This window comes from Lutra lutra, chromosome 6 (assembly GCF_902655055.1).
Source record: "Lutra lutra chromosome 6, mLutLut1.2, whole genome shotgun sequence".
NCBI lineage: Eukaryota > Metazoa > Chordata > Mammalia > Carnivora > Mustelidae > Lutra > Lutra lutra.
The window spans coordinates 38,911,613-38,932,410 of record NC_062283.1 but is presented as its reverse complement, the minus strand read 5'-3'; the positions used below and the strand labels follow the sequence as shown (position 1 = coordinate 38,932,410).

Here is a 20,798-nt window from a genome sequence, read left to right as displayed (position 1 = left end):
TAGAATGTGAAATTTGCTAAATTTAATTGAACCAGCAGTTGTTATTTTCAACTAATTAACTGCACAGATTTCATTTTCTGAGTGAAAATTGTGGAAGAATCGATCGATATGAATCCAATAAGCATGACTTATTAAATATATTTACATCAAAACCAGTGTTTGATAATTTCCTGATAATTGATGACTCCAAACCCATTTATTACGGGAAATGAATATTTTATCAATAAGGTAATATTCCTGACCTCACCATGATGATATTTCATTCGCTAAATGATATTTTCAAAATTTTTCATCAATGATTTCTTCATCAGTTTTAATATGGACCAAGAGAGCTGTCACTCTTAGAGAGCTGCCAGTTTTAACATACATTTAAATGTTTACTACAGAAGCTGTGACTTTGGGGGTAGTTTTAGCATTAGTAAAGATAATTTTTTTAAAATACAGAGACATAATGTCTTTTATAATCTGCATCACATGATCTGTGGTAATATGACTAATGACAATATGATTTTTTTTCTGTGTTTTTACATTTAGATGCTGTCGTATAAGATTGCTTTATCAATGAGTATAATGAATAACTTGATTCATATCTTTCGGATTCAGATCACTGATATGCCTCTGAATTTCTGTGTGTCTTGGATAAATCAGACTTCCATTTGACTTCTCGTTATTGGATTCAGTGAATTGTATCTACATAGAATAGAAAAACAATTCACTCATTTTTCTTTCCGATTCTGACATAGATGAGGGAAAATTCCTTTTGTGAACTACAACATCAGATCCCTCTAACTCTTTTACAAAACTTGTAGTTTTTCTGATTTCTTGAACCTGACCATGCAGACTCTTCAATGTGGGATGTATTTATGGCAAGACACTTTCATACGCATAGGGAGGAACAGGGAGAAAATTCCAGAAAACACTGGTGACAGGCACACTAGTCTTCCCTCCTCATCTTGTTTTGGGACACAGTCCCTAAGGGAAATTTCCTTTAGAGTTTAGTATTAGCAGAAGTTTGGTTTCCCCTGAATTGAAATTTTGTAACTTCTCCTTTTTATTTCAACTATCAGGAAGCTCAGAACTAAATTTACAGCTCAATTTAGGAAGGTATTATGGCCTGCTTCATTGTGATTTTTTAAAAAAATAAGCATTGTATTTGGCTTATAATTTTTCACCTATGGATTACTAGCTTTTGTATGCATAAATTTTATTTAAGCTACCTAAAATACTTTGTCAGGTGAATTATTATATGCATGAATAACATATTTTGAACCATCTATAAACCCTGGTTTATGGGGGGTTGAGCTGAGCATAACTTAAGCAGAATGTGTAGTGAGGACAACATGAAGCAGATTGCTGTGGTTTTTGTTCACAAAGGAAGAGGAATCTGATTCACTAGGCATAGCATCTCAAGACCTTTTTCAGAGAGGCAGAAAGGTATAGAAAAGTATAGTACAAAATAGGGAAGCTTTATTATACTTATTTTTTAAAGTTAAAGTTATTAGAAACATTTATTTGTGGATGTTTTCTGCAAACTCAGAGGTCTCACTGAAAAAAAAAAAGAATATTTGACTTAAATATAAACTGAAATTCATATTATAAATTATACTTACATCATGGTCACTTCCCATTTTGCCCTTTAGTAGCTTTTATACTTAAGACAATAACCTCTAGAATATGTTTCAAATGCAATAAATCTTTCCACCAGGATCACTATACACCTATTTCCTTCAATTTTAGTGTCTCTTTCAGAAAATAAACAATGTATCCCCCAGTTTTCAAATAATATTCTACAATGGCTTTATTTTTGAAAGACTTTTCCTGAGAAAGATATTGTCTTAGACTATTGCAGAGCTTCATCCTATCATTTTGTTTTGTTTTATAAGATGTATTTTAATTAAATATAACTGATGTATTAAAAAATCATGTCCTGGGCGCCAGGGTGGCTCAGTGGGTTAAGCCGCTGCCTTCGGCTCTGGTCATGATCTCAAGGTCCTGGGATCGAGTCCCGCATTGGGTTCTCTGCTCGGCAGAGATCCTGCTTCCCTCTCTCTCTCTCTCTCTGCCTGCCTCTCCATCTACTTGTGATTTCTCTTTGTCAAATAAATAAATAAAATCTTTTTTTTTTTTAAAGATTTTATTTATTTGACAGAGAGAGATCACAAGCGGGCAGAGAGGCAAGCAGAGAGAGAGAGAGAGAGAGAGAGAGAGAGAGGAGGAAGCAGGCTCCCCGCAGAGGGGAAAGCCCGATGCGGGACTCCATCCCAGGACCCTGAGATCATGACCTGAGCCGAAGGCAGAGGCTTAACCACTGAGCCACCCAGGTGCCCAATAAATAAAATCTTTAAAAAAATAATAATAAAATAAATTAAAAAATAAAAAATCATGTCCTTTTAAGATAGTGTCATTTAGGGGTGCGTGGGTGGCTCAGTGGGTTAAAGCCTCTGCCCCTTCCGCTCAGGTCATGATCCCGGGGTCCTAAGATCGAGCGCCACATCGGGCTCTTTGCTAGACCAGGAGCCTGCTTCCCTTCCTCTCTCTCTGCCTCTCTCTCTGCCTACTTGTGATCTCTCTCTCTGTCAAATAAATAAATAAAATCTTTAAAAAAAAAAAAAAGATAGTGTCATTTACACAAAGTAGATTGTAGCATCCCTTTTCTTGACCCGCAGGTAAGCAGGTAAGGAGGTGCTCAGTGAAGTTAAGAGGGTTTCTTTTTTTTTTTTTTCTTTTTTTTAAAGATTTTATTTATTTATTTGACAGAGAGAAATCACAAGTAGACAGAGAGGCAGGCAGAGAGAGAGGAGGAAGCAGGCTCCCCGCCGAGCAGAAAGCCCGATGTGGGGCTCGAACCCAGGACCTGGGATCATGACCTGAGCCGAAGGCAGCGGCTTAACCCACTGAGCCACCCAGGCGCCCCTTAAGAGGGTTTCTGTTGTGGTAGAAAGCTCAACTCAATTTAACTTAAATATAAAAACTTTTTTGTTGTTGTTTAAAGATTTTATTTATTTATTTGAGAGACAGAGAGAGAGCATAAGCAGGGTGAAGCAGACTCCCTGCTGAGCAGGAAACCCTTCTCCCCCCACCCCCCAGCCAGCTTCCCCCTTACCCCCCGCCTCGCAACAATGACTCAGGGCTGGATTCTAGAACCCTGGGATCATGAGCTGAAGGCAGATACTTAGCCAACTGAACCACCTAGGCACCCATAAAAACATTTTTTTATTAGCTCAAATACTTAACGGTTCACTTTACAACCTTAACAAAGTAAAAGTAAATGTATAGCTAACTGACAGAGTTGGAAGGTGAAAGACGGTAGCAAAAATTGAGGGATGAGTAGAGGCATTAACAGTCTTATTCCACCTAGAATAAGTCTAGAACCAGTCAAGAAACTGGCTAAAATTTATTGGACAAGAAACAGAACTATAACTAGAGATTTCCAACTTACAACCAACAAAATGTAAAATAATAATATGATCATCAAAATTACAGAGGTACTTTGAAAAGTGCTACAGTAGAGGAACTAAAACCTCACTTTACATAGATTAGAGTCAAGCACATCTCTGTGTGGTAGATAGCAAGATATACTCGTTCCATTATCCAAATTTTATATTCTTCACCTAAGTTTATTATTTAGTTTTCTAAAAGTAGACATAGTTAAAAGACTTTTCCTTTTTGAGAGTATTTCAGTTGTGTGTAAGGAGTATTGTTGTCTGATTTTTTAAAAACCAAGTGAGTATTGTTTTTAAGAAACTTCATATTGCAAAAAAGTCTTAGCATGAAATTCATTAAAAAATAAATGTAGGGTATCAATATATAAATTAAACCACAATTATAAGGTAATTAGGGTAGGATAAAATGTTTGGGATCCCAGTGTACTGACATACAAACATTAACAGGAATATATGTGGTAGTTTTTAAGAAATAAAATATAATGTATATATAGTGAAGTTATTTTATTTCCTTCAAAAGCAACTCATAATGTAGTAGATTCTCTTTTTTGTACTTGAGAACAACTGTGCCTTTGGATCCCACAGATTCTAGTACAGACTGGATATGGGAAGAGAGTTTGTTAAATGCCTGTTTGTTTTTTGATGAGGTAATTGTATCCTTCGAAACTGTTTGACTCAGCATACACGAAAATTCAATAGAAAATGTGTTCAATTGTGAGCTTCATAGCTTGAGAAATGAATGAAAATTATGGAAAAAGATGGAAAGTTACAAAAGGAATTAGAAATTTAAAAGTTGGAATGTTTGAGGAGTTGACATTTTTGAGCTTTTGGGGGGTTCAAATTTTTCAGATATAATGCATTGTTAATTTTCTGTGCCAGTGAAGAGTGAAGGAGAATATGGGGACCACTGTCAAATGCTCCTGGGAGTCTCTTAGAATTAGTTCATTGGGAAATCAATCTGCGGGACTTGCAGTCTGTGTTGTAAATAGTCAAAGCCAACGGGAAAACAATCAACAGAAACCATGGAGAAAGGAGAGGTGTGTGGGGGCACCTGGTTGGCTCAGTGGGTTAAAGCCTCTGCCTTCAGCTCAGGTCATGCTCCCAGGGTCCTGGGATCAAGCCTCGCATTGGGCTCTCTGCTCAGCAGGGAGTCTGCTTCCCCTTCTCTCTCTCTGCCTGCCTCTCTGCCTACTTGTGATCTCTTTCTGTCAAATAAATAAATAAAATCTTTAAAAAAAAAAGGTGTGTTTATGCACATGTGCACAAGCAAGCATGCTCATGTGTAAGAGGTAAGGCCATGTATATGTTTGGATCACCTGCCAGTTGATAAGGAGCAGGATAAATCTAAAACGCAAGTCAAGAAAAATTAAAGAGTCATCATAGAAGTAAAAACTACTGTCACAGTGTAATTTTTTTTAAAGGTTTTATTTATTTATTTATTTTACAGAGAGAGAGAGAGAGCAAGAGAGGGAACACAAACAGGGAGAGTGGGAGAGGGCAAAGCAGGCTTCCCAATGCGGGGGCTCGATCCCAGGATTCTGGGATCATGACCTGAGCCAAAGGCAGACACTTAACCACTGAGCCACCCAGGTGCCCCATAGTGTAATATTTTAATCCTAATATGTTAAGTTTTATTTTATAATGTACTGTGCCATTTGGAAAAAATGTGTGTGGAAAATACCTGAACTCTCATGAAAGCATTCTTATATGGTTGCGTCTTACCAAAGTTATCTGAAAATAAATACAGCAATAAGTGTTGGGTTTTCATTAACTTTTTTTTTTCATTTGGAAAGAACCTTTATAATATGCAATGTCATTAGATCCTCACAAATTTCCCTCCAGATAGAGAGAAGGCACTTGGCGTCGTATTTGGATTCAAAGACAGATTTCAGCTCTGCTCCTTCAGTGGGATTCAACCAGGCCACTAATTCCTCTGGGCCTATAAATGAGGATGATAATAATTATAGATGCTGTGTCTCTTTTGCTGTGTTGTTCTGAGGGCAGAAGCAGCCAGTCTGTTTGAACATGCTTTGTGGACCATTATGTGGGTCACCATTGTTCTTAGTAGCATAGGTGCTATTCCTATTTTACAGAGAATGGAAAGGAGTCACAATGATTGAGATGAGTCCTCTGTTACCCAGTTACATAAGGTTGGGTCCCTGGCCCCAGGCCTCCAGGTCTTCTAATTATTCGCAAGGGTTTATTCCCCTACTTTGATCCATGCTTTGAGCTGTGTCAATAAATATAAAATTAGAATAGTCAGCTGGTTTCCTCAGTTTCTTTTTTGGATAGAATCGTTAGACTAATTGGTTACCAGGGCTCTATGACTGGAAATTGTACAATAATCAAGAATTTGGTTCATTAGCTCTCTTAAGGCTCTCCACTGACCTAGAAGGTCTGTATGCAACTAAGGTGGAGGTGAAGAGCTCTGTAGAAAACAGAAGAATTTCTCTTGCTCCAGAGAGAAGAGAAAGGGCACAGAGAACCAAGGAGGTGTTACGAGTTAGGAACTACAAAGGATGAAACAGTTCCTGAAGATTTCCTGAATGTGGGAGTAGAAGAGACATGGAGAGAGGATTTCTAATATTCAAGGGGAAATGTTCAGTGACACTTTCTAAACACATAAATGGCCTTGTGTGAGGGATTTTTCGGGGGTTGTTGTTATTTGTTTTGTTTCAGTGGATCCATGTGGAGCAAAGGAAAGTAAGGGGTGACCTTATAAGACCTTCTCTTCCTTCCCCTAGAATTTTCCGAAAAATTAGGACTTCAGACATCTATATCTAGATGATACATAGAGTTAAAAAAAACAAACAAACCAACCCTAAATGTATCTGCAGGTTCACGTCTCTCTTGTTATGCTGAAGCCTATGGGTTAGAGAAACAGAAAAATTGTAGCATGTAGAGGTTATTGCTGAAAATAGGTACCAACATTGTGTGCTTTAGTGCTGTAAAAAATATTTCTTTGAGAAAGCCAAGTATATTTATCATTACAAATTTTGCCCTTAAAGTCTAATAAACATGTTTAAGTCACAGAGTGGAGTATCAATCGTGATTTGTTAAGGGCTTAGTATAGGATATATTTATATGAATAGTATAGAATAGATAATAGATGAATAGAATAGAAAGATCAACAGCCAAATGTGGTTATCTCTGTGTAGTAGGATTATGGTAATCTACATACTTTTCTGATAATTTTCCAATGAACATGTTAAAATTAAAATAGTAAAAAGGTATATAACTGACAGAAAAATTCTGTTTTCCATCATTGCTACATTAGTTATAAAGTTATGAATAAAAAAGTTTATGCATTTTATGAATTGTACGAAGTTATCTGCTTCTTACTGAAAATCTCTTTATTTGGACTTTTGAACCAAAAGTTTGAATATTCATTGTGATAAAATAATTTAGATACCTTTTATGACCAAGTAAAAATTAGGAGATAATGTCAAGAGAAGTGAAATGAATTTTCAATGTGACAGTTATCTCCAACCTCTAAATTCTAGTTTTTTGGTCAGTTTTTTTTTTTTTTTTAAGGATGTGGGAAATTTTAGTTTCTTATTAGTTTACATTAGGTGGAATAGTTAAGGACTCGTAAAGTAATAGACTAGCACGTAGTCTCAACATTTGAAAACCAGGAATTTCACTTTTTGAAGACTCACATGGCTCTCTGTGAGTGATAGGATTTAGACAGCAGTTCTTTTTTTTTTTTTTTTTTTTTTTTTTTTTTTTTAGATTTTATTTATTTATTTGACAGAGAGAAACCACAAGTAGGCAGAGAGGCAGGCAGAGAGAGAGGAGGAAGCAGACTCCCTGCTGAGCAGAAAGCCCGATGTGGGGCTTGAACCCAGGACCTGGGATCATGACCTGAGCCGAAGGCAGCGGCTTAACCCACTGAGCCACCCAGGCGCCCCAAGACAGCAGTTCTTGATGGGGAAGATTTTGCAGCACTTCCCCCACCCCCCACCAGGGGACTTCAGGCAGTGTCTGGAGATTTTTTTTTTTTTTTTTAAGATTTTATTTATTTATTTGTCAGAGAGAGAGAGGGAGAGAGAGCGAGCACAGGCAGACAGAATGGCAGGCAGAGGCAGAGGGAGAAGCAGGCTCCCTGACGAGCAAGGAGCCTGATGTGGGACTCGATCCCAGGACGCTGGGATCGTGACCTGAGCCGAAGGCAGCTGCTTAACCAACTGAGCCACCCAGGCGTCCCAGTGTCTGGAGATATTTATGGTTGTTACAAGGAAGTGGGTTGGAGAGGGTGCTACTGGAATCCAGTGTGTAGAGGCCAGGGATGCTGCTATATGTGCTACAATGTACAGGACAACACCCCCCCCATAATTATTTAGCCAAAAATGTCAATAGTGCACAGGCTGAGAAACCCTGTTTTTATCTGCAAATAAATGAAATGGTACCATCAACTTCAAAACCTAAAGAAATCAGTCCTTATTTATGTTTTCTTTCAAGCAATGAAAAATAAAAGCGATATTTCCCCCAAAAGTAAAAAAAAAAAAAGAGCTAGTACATTTTTGTGTTATAAAATAATATTTAAAAATTGAGAAACCTAAGGTAGCTAATCACCGTGTTTAACAAAGCAGAATTGGAATAGTGCAACGCACAGAAAGCAACTGTGCTTCAGCAACCTAGTTAAGAATGGCTGTTTTTTTTTTTTTAAATTTAACATTCCTCAAAAGACCATTTTAGGTAGTAATTCAAAACAGTTGGGAATGTGAATCCAATGATATGTCAAGAACATACATTAATAATGACTGCTATTCTCCCAAGAAATAAATGAAAACACAAAATGCACTTATTACAATTTTTTCTGTGCCCTTCAGAATCATGAGTTATTAGAAAGGTTGTTCTGGGGTAAGATGCATGGATACAGGACCGAAGTCCTCCTCTCCATCACCCCAGTGTGAAACTTGTGTTCTCATAGGAAGATTCCTGGGTTAAGAAAACAACAATAACAACAATAACAGGAAGTTTGGCAGCATTTTGTATTTTGTTAACCCCATAACCCTGAAGCATATTTTTCAGGGCATTGAAAAGTATGCTTTCAATTGGTTAGTGCATGAAGTTCAGTGAAGGTCACTGCATGCTCTTTAATTTTTCTCCCTAGAGAGGGTATTAATTTTGTTCCCTATAAATAAGAATGAAGACTGTTAACTAAAGTATACCCATTTGGTCTTTATTACTCCTTTCCTCCAAGAACAGGGTATGTTTTCATGAAGGATAAAATGATATGTCATGATTATATTTTGTTTTAGTTTCTAATTAAGTGTGTAATGCTTAAAGAGTTACAGAATTGTCTTTGGCAGGTTCGCTGATTACATGTTGAAGATCACTGTTACTTTGCGCTGTCAGAGGTTTTCCTATTAGTGTATGACAGAATTAATTCTGTGAGGTTAATCAGAAAGGCATAAACCCTCTTCTGTAAATATTTATAATATATTTTTAATTGGGTCAGGAAGGAAAGAGGATTACAGGATTACTTTGTAAACATTCTGTACTTCTTTATAATTGTACAGTATTTTTCACTAATAATTTCTTTCTGGCCATAAAATAATATCGCTTGCTACTTAATATTTGGAAAATTCAGGAAAGCATACAGAGAAAAATAATTCCCAGAGACCACTGCTTCCAACACAGGTAAACTTCCACTGGCTCTTTTATAAAACAGGTGTCACTGTGTGCCTAAGCCTTCTTTTTGCTTCCACCATATAGTGAACATTTACCCGTCTTATCAGACTTCTTCCAAAACAAATTTAAAGTATCTGTATTGCTTATCTTAAATGACTGCCATTCTAAGTATTTCTGATTTTTTTTTCTCCTCTGTAACACACGTGGATGTATGTTATTCACAAGCCAGTGAATTCTCATGTACACATAGATTAAAAAGGCTCTGGTTTATGCAGATCTCTTTGGGCATTTGCCACTGCTCTGTTCCTTTTCTTCCCACTCATGAAGTGTATTGTAATAGGAGTAAGAATAATATTACAGAGATAACCTTGACAGCACTCTAATTTACTAAATAATGTTTAGTTTGCCACGTATACTATTAATAGAAACAAATTACTTGTGATACCCCTCACAAATGATGTTGGATATTTTGTGACATAGCTCTGGTGATTAATGATAAATTCAGCTAATACAGGTATAATGTGACAATGAATGTTCCTGCCCTCAAATGTTCCTTAATTATTTCCATAAGATGAATGGCTCAAAGTCGAGTTATTCAATCTAAGAGCATTAATTCTTGATGTAGATCATTGAACTTAATCTCCAGAAAAGTCATTCCAATTTCTAATCTCACATTCAACAATACTGGGCTTTAGAGTTAAGTTCAGCTAATTTGAATGTGAAAAAGATAGCCTTTAAAACAAAAATATTTGGAATTGAGTAATTTGATTTTTCCCTTCATGTTTAGGTTTTTCTTTTTTCCTTACTTTCCTTGTCTCCCTCCTCCCATCACTTTCTTTCTTCCTCCCTTCTTTCTTTTTTTCTTTCCTGAAGTAAATACTTCATATTCTTTGCCATTTTTTCTATTGCAGTTTTAAGATTTACATAAGCTCTTTATATATTAACTATATGAAACTTTTTTGTTGTAAACCCATCAAGTATTTTCCCCAATTGTGTGTTTTTTACATTATACTTATTTTTTCATGATGGTGAAGTTTTAATTTCAGTTTTTGATGCTCTTATTATAGGGAAATTTCAAATTTTGTTCTCTGTAGTCAAATTTATACTATTTCTTGCATGATTTCTTTCAATGCTTTTATAGTTAGAAAGCTGTTGCGCATCCTGAGATCTGATAAGTACTATATCTTCTTCCTGGAGTATGTATGTGTGTTTTCAGTTCTTAAAATTAGAATAGTTTAATCATTCTACAGTTAGTTTTATGGTAAAAAGTGAGGAACTGGATGCCTGGGTGGCTCAGTCGTTAAGCATCTGACTTTGGCTCAGGTCATGGGATCGAGCCCTGCATCAGGCTGCGTGCTCGGTGGGAAACCTGCTTCTCCCTTTCTCTCTGCTTGTTTTCCCTCTCTCACTGTGTCTCTCTCTGTCAAATAAATAAATAACATTTTTAAAAAATAAAAAAAATGAGGAACTAACTTAATTTTATTTCCATTTGTTAAATAATTGTCTTACACCATTAGTGAATTTTCTTTTATGTCCTCACTGATTTATGATGTCACCTTTATCTCACACAGAGCTTTCTAATTCTTGTCATTGTTTTGTTTTTTTAATCTACTAGAGTTGGTTTGTTGTCTATTTTCACATCCCACTGCATTTGGCTGAGACACTTTCTCCATTAAATTTTAAATTTTTTTGTTTTTTCCTATTTATTCTTGATAAATTTGGGAATTACTTTGAAAAGATGTCTTAGTATTGCACTAGTACTCCAAGAATGGATGTTAGGATTTTGGTAGATTAAATTAACTTATTTTCTCCCCATTCAGCCTCAAAGTGTGTTCTTCTATTCATGAAAGTCTTTTTATTCTTCTTACAGCCACTTGCTATTGTCATTCTATAGGTCCCACACAAATCTTAAAGATTATTCTAGGAATTGTTTCTTATGATATTTGATTATTATTAATAGGATATTTTCATTATATTTTGATTATATATTATTAGTATCACAAATCTGATTGATTTATATATATTTATTTTGTAATTGGTCACTGACCTGTGTTATTATATCTAATACTTTTTTCAGTTAATTCTTTTAGATTACTTAGGTAAAAACATCATGTTATCTGTAAATAAAATTGTATCTGTCCCCAATTTATTTTTAAATTAACAAATACACCTTATGTTTCTGGGGTTCTTTTGTTTGTTTTGGCTATCACTTCTAGAACAGGTGGAAATGACTAGTTTGTGATTTGCCAGTGTATTGTTATAAAATATGATGTTGGCTGTATATTAAAGATAAATATTCTTTATTATGCCAATGAATTATCATTTTATTCTGAACTTATTAAGCAAGTTATTAAGTTATTAAGCAAATTATTTTCTGCATCTATTGAGACATTTATGTATCTTGCAGTCTATTGGTGTGATTTTTGTTCATTAGGAATTATACATCTGTATTTTTAGGGTAATTTTGAATTATTCAGAATAAATTATTATTTTACTATAATCTGAATCAAATATGCTAATTTGTAATTCAAACTTTTCCATCTATACTAAGCATTTTTAGGTTTTACTATGAGGGTCACCCAGGCTTTTTAACGTGTATTGGAACATTTTTTGTATTTTTTCCCCCCCATGCACAGGCAGACTATACATCACAGGAATGATTTATTTCTGAAGCTGAAGCACTCATTGATAAAACTTGTGACTCTGCAGCTGTCTTGAAGGTAGTTATTGAAAAGTTTTTCAGTTTCAATTCTTCCATTGATAATGATCTTTTACATTTTGGCCCACAAATTTTTTTTTTCTTCATTATCTTTGAATGCTCATTATTAAGATTTTCAAATTTATTAAGCTAACTTATTTATGTTAATACTTTAAAAGAAGATTTACTATATACGAGCAATGGAATAATACTCAGAGAAAAAAAAAAAGAGTGAAATCTTGCCATTTACAACAACAAAGATGGAGCTAGAAAGTATTATCCTAAAATAAATAAGTCAGTGAGAGAAAGACAAATACCATATGATTTCACTCATGCCTGGAATTTAAGAAACAAATGAACGAAGTTTTTAAAAAAAAAAGAGGTAGGGGCACCTGGGTGGCTCAGTGGGTTAAAGCCTCTGCCTTCGGCTCAGGTCATGATCCCAGGGTCCTGGGGTTGAGCCCCGCATCAGACTCTCTGCTCAGCAGGGAGACTGCTTCCTCTCTCTCTGCCTGCCTCTCTGCCTACTTGTGATTTCTGTCTGTCAAATAAATAAATAAATAATCTAAAAAAAAGAAAAAAGAGGTAGAGAAAAGTCTAGGAGCCAATTCCCAACTATAGAGAATAAACTGATGGTTACCACAGGTGAAGTGGATGGAGCGGATGGGTTAAGTGGGTGATGGGTTAAGGAGAGCACTTGTGATGAGCCTGGATGATGTATGGAAGTGTTGAATCACTATATTGTACACCTGAAACTAATATTACACTGTATGTTAATTAGGATTTCAGTGAAAATACACAAAAAAGAAAAAAAATCATATTTAAAATCATCCATAAATCTGTTATTAAATCCTTTTCTTTTAAATATTTTTATTTATTTATGTTAAAGAGAGAGAGAGAGGGATGCCTGGGTGGCTCAGTTGGTTAAGCAGCTGCCTTCGGCTCAGGTCATGATCCCAGCGTTCTGGGATCGAGTCCCGCATCGGGCTCCTTGCTCGTCAGGGAACCTGCTTCTCCCTCTGCCTCTGCCTGCCATTCTGTCTGCCTGTGCTCGCTCTCTCTCCCTCGCTCTCTCTGACAAATAAATAAATAAAATCTTAAAAAAAAAAAAAAGAGAGAGAGAGAGAGCACTAGTAGGAGGGACAGAGGGAAAGGGAAAGGGAGAGAGAATCTCAAGCAAACTCGAGGCGGAGCACAGAGCCTGACCTAGAGATCACGACCTGAGTAGAAGTCAAGAGTCGATAGCTTAACAAATTGTGCCACCCAGGTGCCTTAAATCCTTTTAGGATCATATATTATTTCTGCTAATTTTATTTGTTTACTCTTTTTTTCCTTGATTTAATTTTCTAGGACTTTTAGATGATTTTCCTGTTATATATATGAAATATATATATATATATATATATATATATACTTTTTTCCATTTTATTGAAAAATAATTGACATCTGAGTATGTCAAGTGTGTCACTATGTAACTTTAAAGCATACAGCATGATGGTTTGATGTACATGTATGTGAAATGATTGCCACAATAGGTTCAGCTAACATCTATCTTCTTACACAGATACACTAAAAGGAGAGTGTATTTTTTCCTTTTGAGGAAGGAAATTTTTTTTCCTTGTGAGAAGAACTTATATGATTTACTTTCTTAACTATTTTCCTATATATCTAAAGTAGTGTTAGCTATAGTCATCACATTGTACAGTAAGTCCCTAGTACTTATTTATCTTATAACTGAAAAGTTTGTACATTTTGACCACCTTCTCCCACCCTCTGCCTCTGGTAACCACAAGTCTGATCTCTTTTTCTATGAGTTTGTTTGTTTGTTTTAGATTCCACATATAAGTAGATCATACAATATTTGTCTTTCTCTGTCTGACTTATTTCCTTAGCATAAGGCATTTAGGGTCCATCCATATTGTCACAAATGGTAGGATTTCTTCATTTTTATGGCTAAATAATACATATATCTCACAACTTCTTTATCCATTCCTTCATTGATAGACACCTAGATTGTTTCCATGTCTTAGCTATTGTAGATAATACTACTATGAACATGGGAGTGCGGATATCTTTTTGAACTACTGTTTTAATTTCCTTTGGATATATTCTCTGAAGTAAAATTTCTGGATCATATGATAGTTCTATTTTTAATTTTTTGAGGATCCTTCATAATGTTTTCCATAGTGGCTGCACCAGTTTACAATCCCACTAAGGGACTGTGCACAAGGGTTCCCTTTTCTCCACATCCTTGCCAGCATTTGATATTTCTTGTCTTTTTGGTTATGGCCATTCTGACTAGACTGAGGCGATATCTCATTGTGGTTTTAATTTGCATTTCCCTAATGGCTAGTGATATTGAACATCCCTCCAAGTATCTGTTGGCCTTTTGTATATCTTCCTTGGAAGAGTATCTATTCATATCCTTTGCCCATTTTTTAAATTAGGTTTTTGGTTTTTTTGCTATTGAATTGTATAAGTTCTTTATATATTTTGTATGTTAACCTCTCTCATCAGATAAATGGTGTGCAAATACTTTTTGCCATTCTATAGATTTTCTTTTCACTCTTTGATGGTTTCTTTTGCTGTGCAGAAGCTTTCTAGTTTGATATAGTCCCATTTGTTTATTTTTAAATTTTGTTTGTGCTTTATTTATTTTTTTTTTTAAGATTTTTTATTTATTTATTTGTCAGAGAGAGAGGGAGAGAGAGCGAGCACAGGCAGACAGAATGGCAGGAAGAGGGAGAGGGAGAAGCAGGCTCCCTGACGAGCAAGGAGCCCGATGCGGGACTCGATCCCAGGACGCTGGGATCATGACCTGAGCCGAAGGCAGCTGCTCAACCAACTGAACCACCCAGGCGTCCCATTGTTTGTGCTTTAGATGTCACATCTGAAATATCATTATCAAGACCCAGGGAAAGGAGCTTTATTCCTGTATATTCTTCTAGGAGTTCTATGTTTTCAGGTCTTATATTTAAGTTATAATCCATTTTGAGTTAATTTTTGAGTCAAATTTTGAGTTTTTTGTGAGTGGTGTAAGATGGGGTTCAGTTTCATTCTTTCTCATCTGAACATCCAATTATGCCAGCACCATTTATTGAAAAGACTTTTCACCATTCAGTATTGGCTCCTTTGTCATATATTATTTGATGATATATGCTTGGGTTTAATTCTGGGCTCTCAAATCTGTTCTATTGGTCTATTTGTCTGTTTTTGTGCCAATAGCAGACTGTTTTGATGACTATAGTTTTATACTATTGATTGAAACCATTAAGTGTCAAGACGCCTGCTTTCTTCTTTCTCCCAAAGGTATAATTTTGTTTTCTCTTTTCTTAGAAAATTTGTTCTTTCTTTCCGTAGAAATTTATTTTTGCTAGAATTCATAAACTCCAGTTTTACTTCCCCCACCCTCAACATTTTAGGTTAGGTTTTTAAATTGTGTAACTAATAACAGATTATTGTAGTATGGTCCCTTCTACGTAACTCCTCTATTTTCTCTTACTGCTCTTAAAATGCTTTCATTGTCCTTGACTTCTGGTAATTTAATTGTAATGTGTCTTCCTATAGTCCTATTTGGGTTCAACCCCTTGGGGTACTATGGGCCTCATGGATCTGGATGTCCATTTCTCTCCCCAGGTTTGGGAAGTTTTCAGCCATTTTTACTCTAAATATACTTTTTGTCCCTTTCTCTTTCTCCTCTCCTTTTGGAATTCCCATAATTATTTCTTCTCATGTGTACCATCATTCCTATAGGCTTCTTTACTATTTTTCATTCTCTTTTCTTTTTGCTCCTTTGATTAGGACATTTCCAATGTCCTGTCCTGCAGGTTGCTGATTCTTTCTTCTGCATGGCTGAGTCTACTTTTGAAATTCTCTATTGAGTTCTTCAGTTGGATTAGTGCATTTTTCAGTCTAGGATTTCTATTCCTATTTGGGTTTTGTTTTTTGTTTTTGTTTTCGTTCTTTTTTATGCTTTCCATGTCCTTGTTGAACTTCTCATTTTGTTCATACCCTATTTTCCTACTTTTGTTTAGTCATCTGTATATGTTTTCTTGTAGTTTACCAAATGTCCTTAAAAGGCTTGTTCTGAAGTCTTTTTTTTTTTAACAGTTCATAGATCTCCATTTCTTTTTTTTTTTTTTTAAAGATTTTATTTATTTATTTGACAGAGAGAGAGATCACAAGCAGGCAGAGAGGCAGGCAGAGAGAGAGGAGGAAGCAGGCTCCCTGCTGAGCAGAGAGCCCGATGCGGGGCTCGATCCCAGGACCCTGAGATCATGACCTGAGCCGAAGGCAGCGGCTTAACCCACTGAGCCACCCAGGCACCCCTAGATCTCCATTTCTTTATGGTAAATTATTGGAGCTTTCGTAGTTTCTTTTGTGTTGTCATAGTTACCTGATTTTTTTGTGATCTCTAATTCCTGATATTAGTATCTGTGTATTTGAGTAGTTAGGCTCCTCTTCTAGATTTTACAGGTTTGCTTTGGCAGAGAAAGTTCCGTGCCAGTAAGTTTAGTTTGGGTTTCTGGGTGTGTCTGGTGATGATGTTCTTGGGTAGGTGGGGCCTGCTATTATGGCCTATTTTGGGGTGAGGCAACTGTTCAAGCTCTGAGGATAGGGATAGGGAGGGTGTGCCACTAGCTGAGAACAGCTGGATAGGACTGCTGGCTTTTTTCCTTACCCAAGACTGTAGGATAGGATCCACGTTTGCCTAGATTCTCTGGTCAGGCTTGCTAGATGTTTAGGACTGAGTACTAAATCAGTCCAGAGTGTGTAAAATATTGCCTGGCCAGGTGAGTCCACCAGTTTTTCTCTGCAGACAGAGGAAACCTTGGGCTGTGGTTCCTATTCAAGTGCCATTGTATGCTGAATGTGCTACACAGATTTCCATGTGTTCTGGTTAGGTTCCTTTGTTGGAGAGGCTGTATTCAGTGATAAGTGGGGTTACAAATTATATTCCCTGCCCAGGCTTAGTAAGAGAAGCAGCTCTAAATCTGGCAAAGCTTTTTATTTATTGTCTTAACTCAAGCTGACCTGCACCCCATGTTCCCTGATGGAACAGGGCAGCTTTGTTTTGCAAACTATCAGATCTGCCTGCCTGCCTCTCTGCTTGAGTGCCACTGACCACATAGCTTCCAAGTCTTGACTCCAGACATTCTGATCATATGGAGCCAGAAGATACTTTCCACAATGGGTGGGCCGTGTTGCAACTCCTTGCCTGGGCATAGGCAAACCAGTCTCCAGGGCTGGCAAAACTCCTCATCTGAGGACCTGGTTCAAGGAGATCTGTATCCCCACCAAGTTCCTGGGGGCAGAGTATGCCCCTAAATTGATCTGCAGATAAGCAAAACTGCTGGTTGGATTACTACTTGGCACTGCAGGAATAAACCCAGGCTGTCAAGATCCAGGTGCTGGCTGTTACAAGTTCCTCCCTCATTCTCCATCATGGGCAGATTACCAGTGTTTGAGAGCTGTAGATTCCCCTGCAGTCCCATGGTGCAAGATCAGAGTAGGAGTTCCCACAAATCAACTCACAGTGCTGAGGGAGGCTGGATGTTATGCCCCTTGGGATCTTTTTTCCTACTGGAGGAACTGGAGGCTCAGGGGAGACCTCTTTGCATGGTGCTATGCTGGCCTGGGGGTGGGGCAGTGTGGTCAACATGTAGCCTCTACTTGTACCCTTCTAATGCAATCTGTCTAGGTCTGTTTGATGCAGGGACTATGTCTACCTCACCCTCATGTTCTAGGGTTCTCTCAGTGGTATCTTGTTCTTCAGTAGTTGTTAGTTATTCTTGTGAGGGAGAGTGAAATCAGAAACAACCTGTGTTGCCATCTTGGTGATGTAACTCCTCTGTTCTTGTTCTTTGGGAGGTCATAGTTTACCAACTTTACTGTTTTTCTCTTTTCTCATACATTAATGTATATGTTTTTTAAAATATTTTCTTCTTTTGTTTAGATTCTTTGTTCTGTTTGAATTTCTTGAAGTTACATTCATTTTTATTTATTTATTTATTTTTAAAGATTTTATTTATTTGTTTGACAGGCAGAGATCACAAGTAGGCAGAGAGGCAGGCAGAGAGAGAGAGAGAGGAAACAGGCTCCCTGCCGAGAAGAGAGCCCTATGTGGGGCTTGATCCCGGGACCTAGGACCATGATCTGAGATGAAAAAAGAGGCTTTCACCCACTGAGCCACCCAGGCGCCCCTCAGTTTTATTTTTTTAGGTTACATTTTTAATTGGAACAAAAAGTAGTTCAGGCCATGTGTCTACATTTGCACACATTCTGTAAAGTTTAATAAGTCATAGTCCTGTTTTCATTATTTTAAAACAAGTTGGAGATTTTAATTTTATTTTTATTTCTCCTAGATAGTAATTTAGGGAGTGCATTTATAACTTGCAAAGTTTTTGAGTTTTTAATTAAACTTAACAAAATATCTTTTTATTATACTGCAGTCAGAGAATGTAGCCTTTCTGATTTGGATAACTTTTGAACATTTCTTTGTGACAGTATTTGTTGAATTTTTATGAAAAGTTATATTAATCTTGAAAATAGTGTCTTAGTATATATATGTTTTCTCTTAGGATAGAAAAGTCAATATATCAGTAGATTGAAAGTTACTAATTATAAGTATTTATCAAATATAGGTTCTCTGCCCCTGCTTGTCTCTCTGTCTCTCATTAACAAATAGATAAAATCTTAAAAAAAAAAAAAATGGGTGCCTGGGTGGCTCAGTTGATTAAGCGTCTGCCTTTGGCTCAGGTCATAATCCCAAGGTTCTGGGATCTAGTTCTGCATTGGACTCCCTACTCTGCAGGGAGCCTGCTTCTCCCTCTGCCTCTGCCTCTACCTCTCTCTCTGTCTCTCATGAATAAATAAATAAAGTCTTAAAAAAAGATGTGTGTTTGTCAGGGCCTAGGAAGGATGTGTTAAAGTGTTCCGTAACAAAATGCTTTTCTTTTCACATTTCTAATCTTTCTAACATCCTTGCTTTATATATATTGACCTTATCTTAGTCTGCTTGTAAAGTTGAATGACTATTGTTTTCCTTGTGATATGTATCTTTATAAATATGTAATGACCCTTTGGTCACCATTAATATCTTTTGTCCTTTTGGGGGCGCCTGGGTGGCTCAGTTGTTAAGCAGCGACCTTTGGCTCAGGTCATGATCCCAGGGTCCAGGGATCGAGGCCCCCATGGAGCTCTGCATCCGGCTCCCTGCTCCACAGGAAGCCTGCTTCTCCCTCTCCCACTCCCTCTGCTTGTGTTTTCTCTATTACTGTGTCTCTCTCTGTTAAATAAATAAAATCTTAAAAAGAAATATCTTTTGTCCTTTTTGAAATTAGTATTTCCTGTTTTCTTTTGTGAATGCCTGATAAATATTTGCTCATTCTTTATTTTTAACCGCTCAGTATCAGTTTGTTTCAGAGTCTCTTACAAATATCATGAAGTTCAGTGTTTTTAAACTGGATTTGAGGTTTTTTTGCCTTCTATTAGGGAATTTTCAATCATTGAAATTATTATTATAACTAATATGTTTACTCACATTTCTTTTATCTTGATTTGTGATTTTCCTCAATTTTTTGGTAACATGTCATAAGCTTCTACACTCTCTAGTATTTGTTTTTTAGTTGTGTAAAAATTTTTTTTGGCTTTTTCAAAATTATACTTATTAATTTATATTTTTAATTATCAGTATTATAAAAGAAAAGATAGATTTGACTCCCTTCATACAAAATGAGGAATTTAGTTCATTTTTTTTTGCTTTGTCTTTTCTTCACATCTGTCTTCCCTTACTATAATCTACAAGTTTTGATTGATATAATTATCATTAAATTCATTTTTTCCTTGCTATGTTTGCCTTTTGTTTTGTAGCAATATTAGCAATAGTTCTTGAGATTGCCTTTCTATTGTACTGGTTGATGTATATCATGACTTCTGTGCTTGAGGTCTTCATTAGGATTCATCTCTTGGTCAGTAGGAGCACAACTTTAACCTTTTTGAGGAGCACTCATTTCCTGAGGTCTTGCAAACCTGAGGCTATCTTTCTATTTCCTTCTTACCTGAAGGTCACATTCTCTAGGAACATAACTCTTGCAACTTTTGCCCTCACAGTTTTTCCATTCAGAGATGTTGCTGCATGGATTTACATAATTTTGTTTGTGGAAAATAAAGTCTTAAAATAGCATGTGGTTAAATTTTATTAGAAGCCATTAATTCTTTTCCTTCCTGAATGCTTAAAATAAACTTTCTTAATTATTGAATTTAAGGTTTTTTCCGGGACATAACTCAGTGTGATTCTATTTCATTTTCCTGTTTAATGAATTTCTTCCTTGAATATGGTAAACACTTTTTAATACTCAAGTGTTTTAGTGGTGGTATTCTTGTAAAATATTGATTCCCCCCCCACTCTGGGATATCTTTTATGTTCACATCTACTTTAATAGTTTGTTTTTTCTTTTTCTTGAAATTATCTGTAACTCTCAGTTTGAGTTTTGGTTCTCTGTCTTCAATGACTATTATCTCCTTTCTTAGGATTTTCATCTTTTCATTATTTTCTTCTGCTTTCTAAGAAAACTATTGAAGTTTGTCCTTAAGATCCCTTCGTGCAAATTCTGGAGTATATTGCTTTTTTTGTGGATATAATTGAATTACTAATATTTTAAATATTCAAGAATGTATTTCTTTATCCATTATTTTGCTGATGGATATTTATGGTTAGATTTTGGCTATTATAAATAACTACATGATAAACATTCACATATATAACTCCTGATACAGTTATAAGATATAAGAGAGAAAAGAATCTCTTTAGGGTTAGGTACATGTCTGTGAGTGGAATTTCTGAGTAACATTTGTGTTTTTAATTGTTTTGTATGTCTTTTTCTTATCAGTCATGTCTCATACTTTTATTATTTTTTTCTTTCATTCTCCATTTAATTTTCAACTTCTATTTCATAAAGAAAATATTTTCTTGCATCTTATAAAGGATGACAAACATCTTTCTAAAGTGGATAAAATAA

General features: G+C 36.0%; 1 long non-coding RNA gene across 1 annotated transcript in view; it reads left to right on the top strand.

Annotated features, from left to right (window-relative positions):
- The window catches only part of LOC125101906 (uncharacterized), a 38,798-nt gene that overhangs the window by 1,798 nt on the left and 16,202 nt on the right, over positions 1-20,798 (top strand). The window contains exon 2 of the long non-coding RNA XR_007127967.1: positions 11,721-11,800. This is a non-coding gene — a long non-coding RNA (uncharacterized LOC125101906). The remainder of the gene's footprint in view (positions 1-11,720; positions 11,801-20,798) is intronic.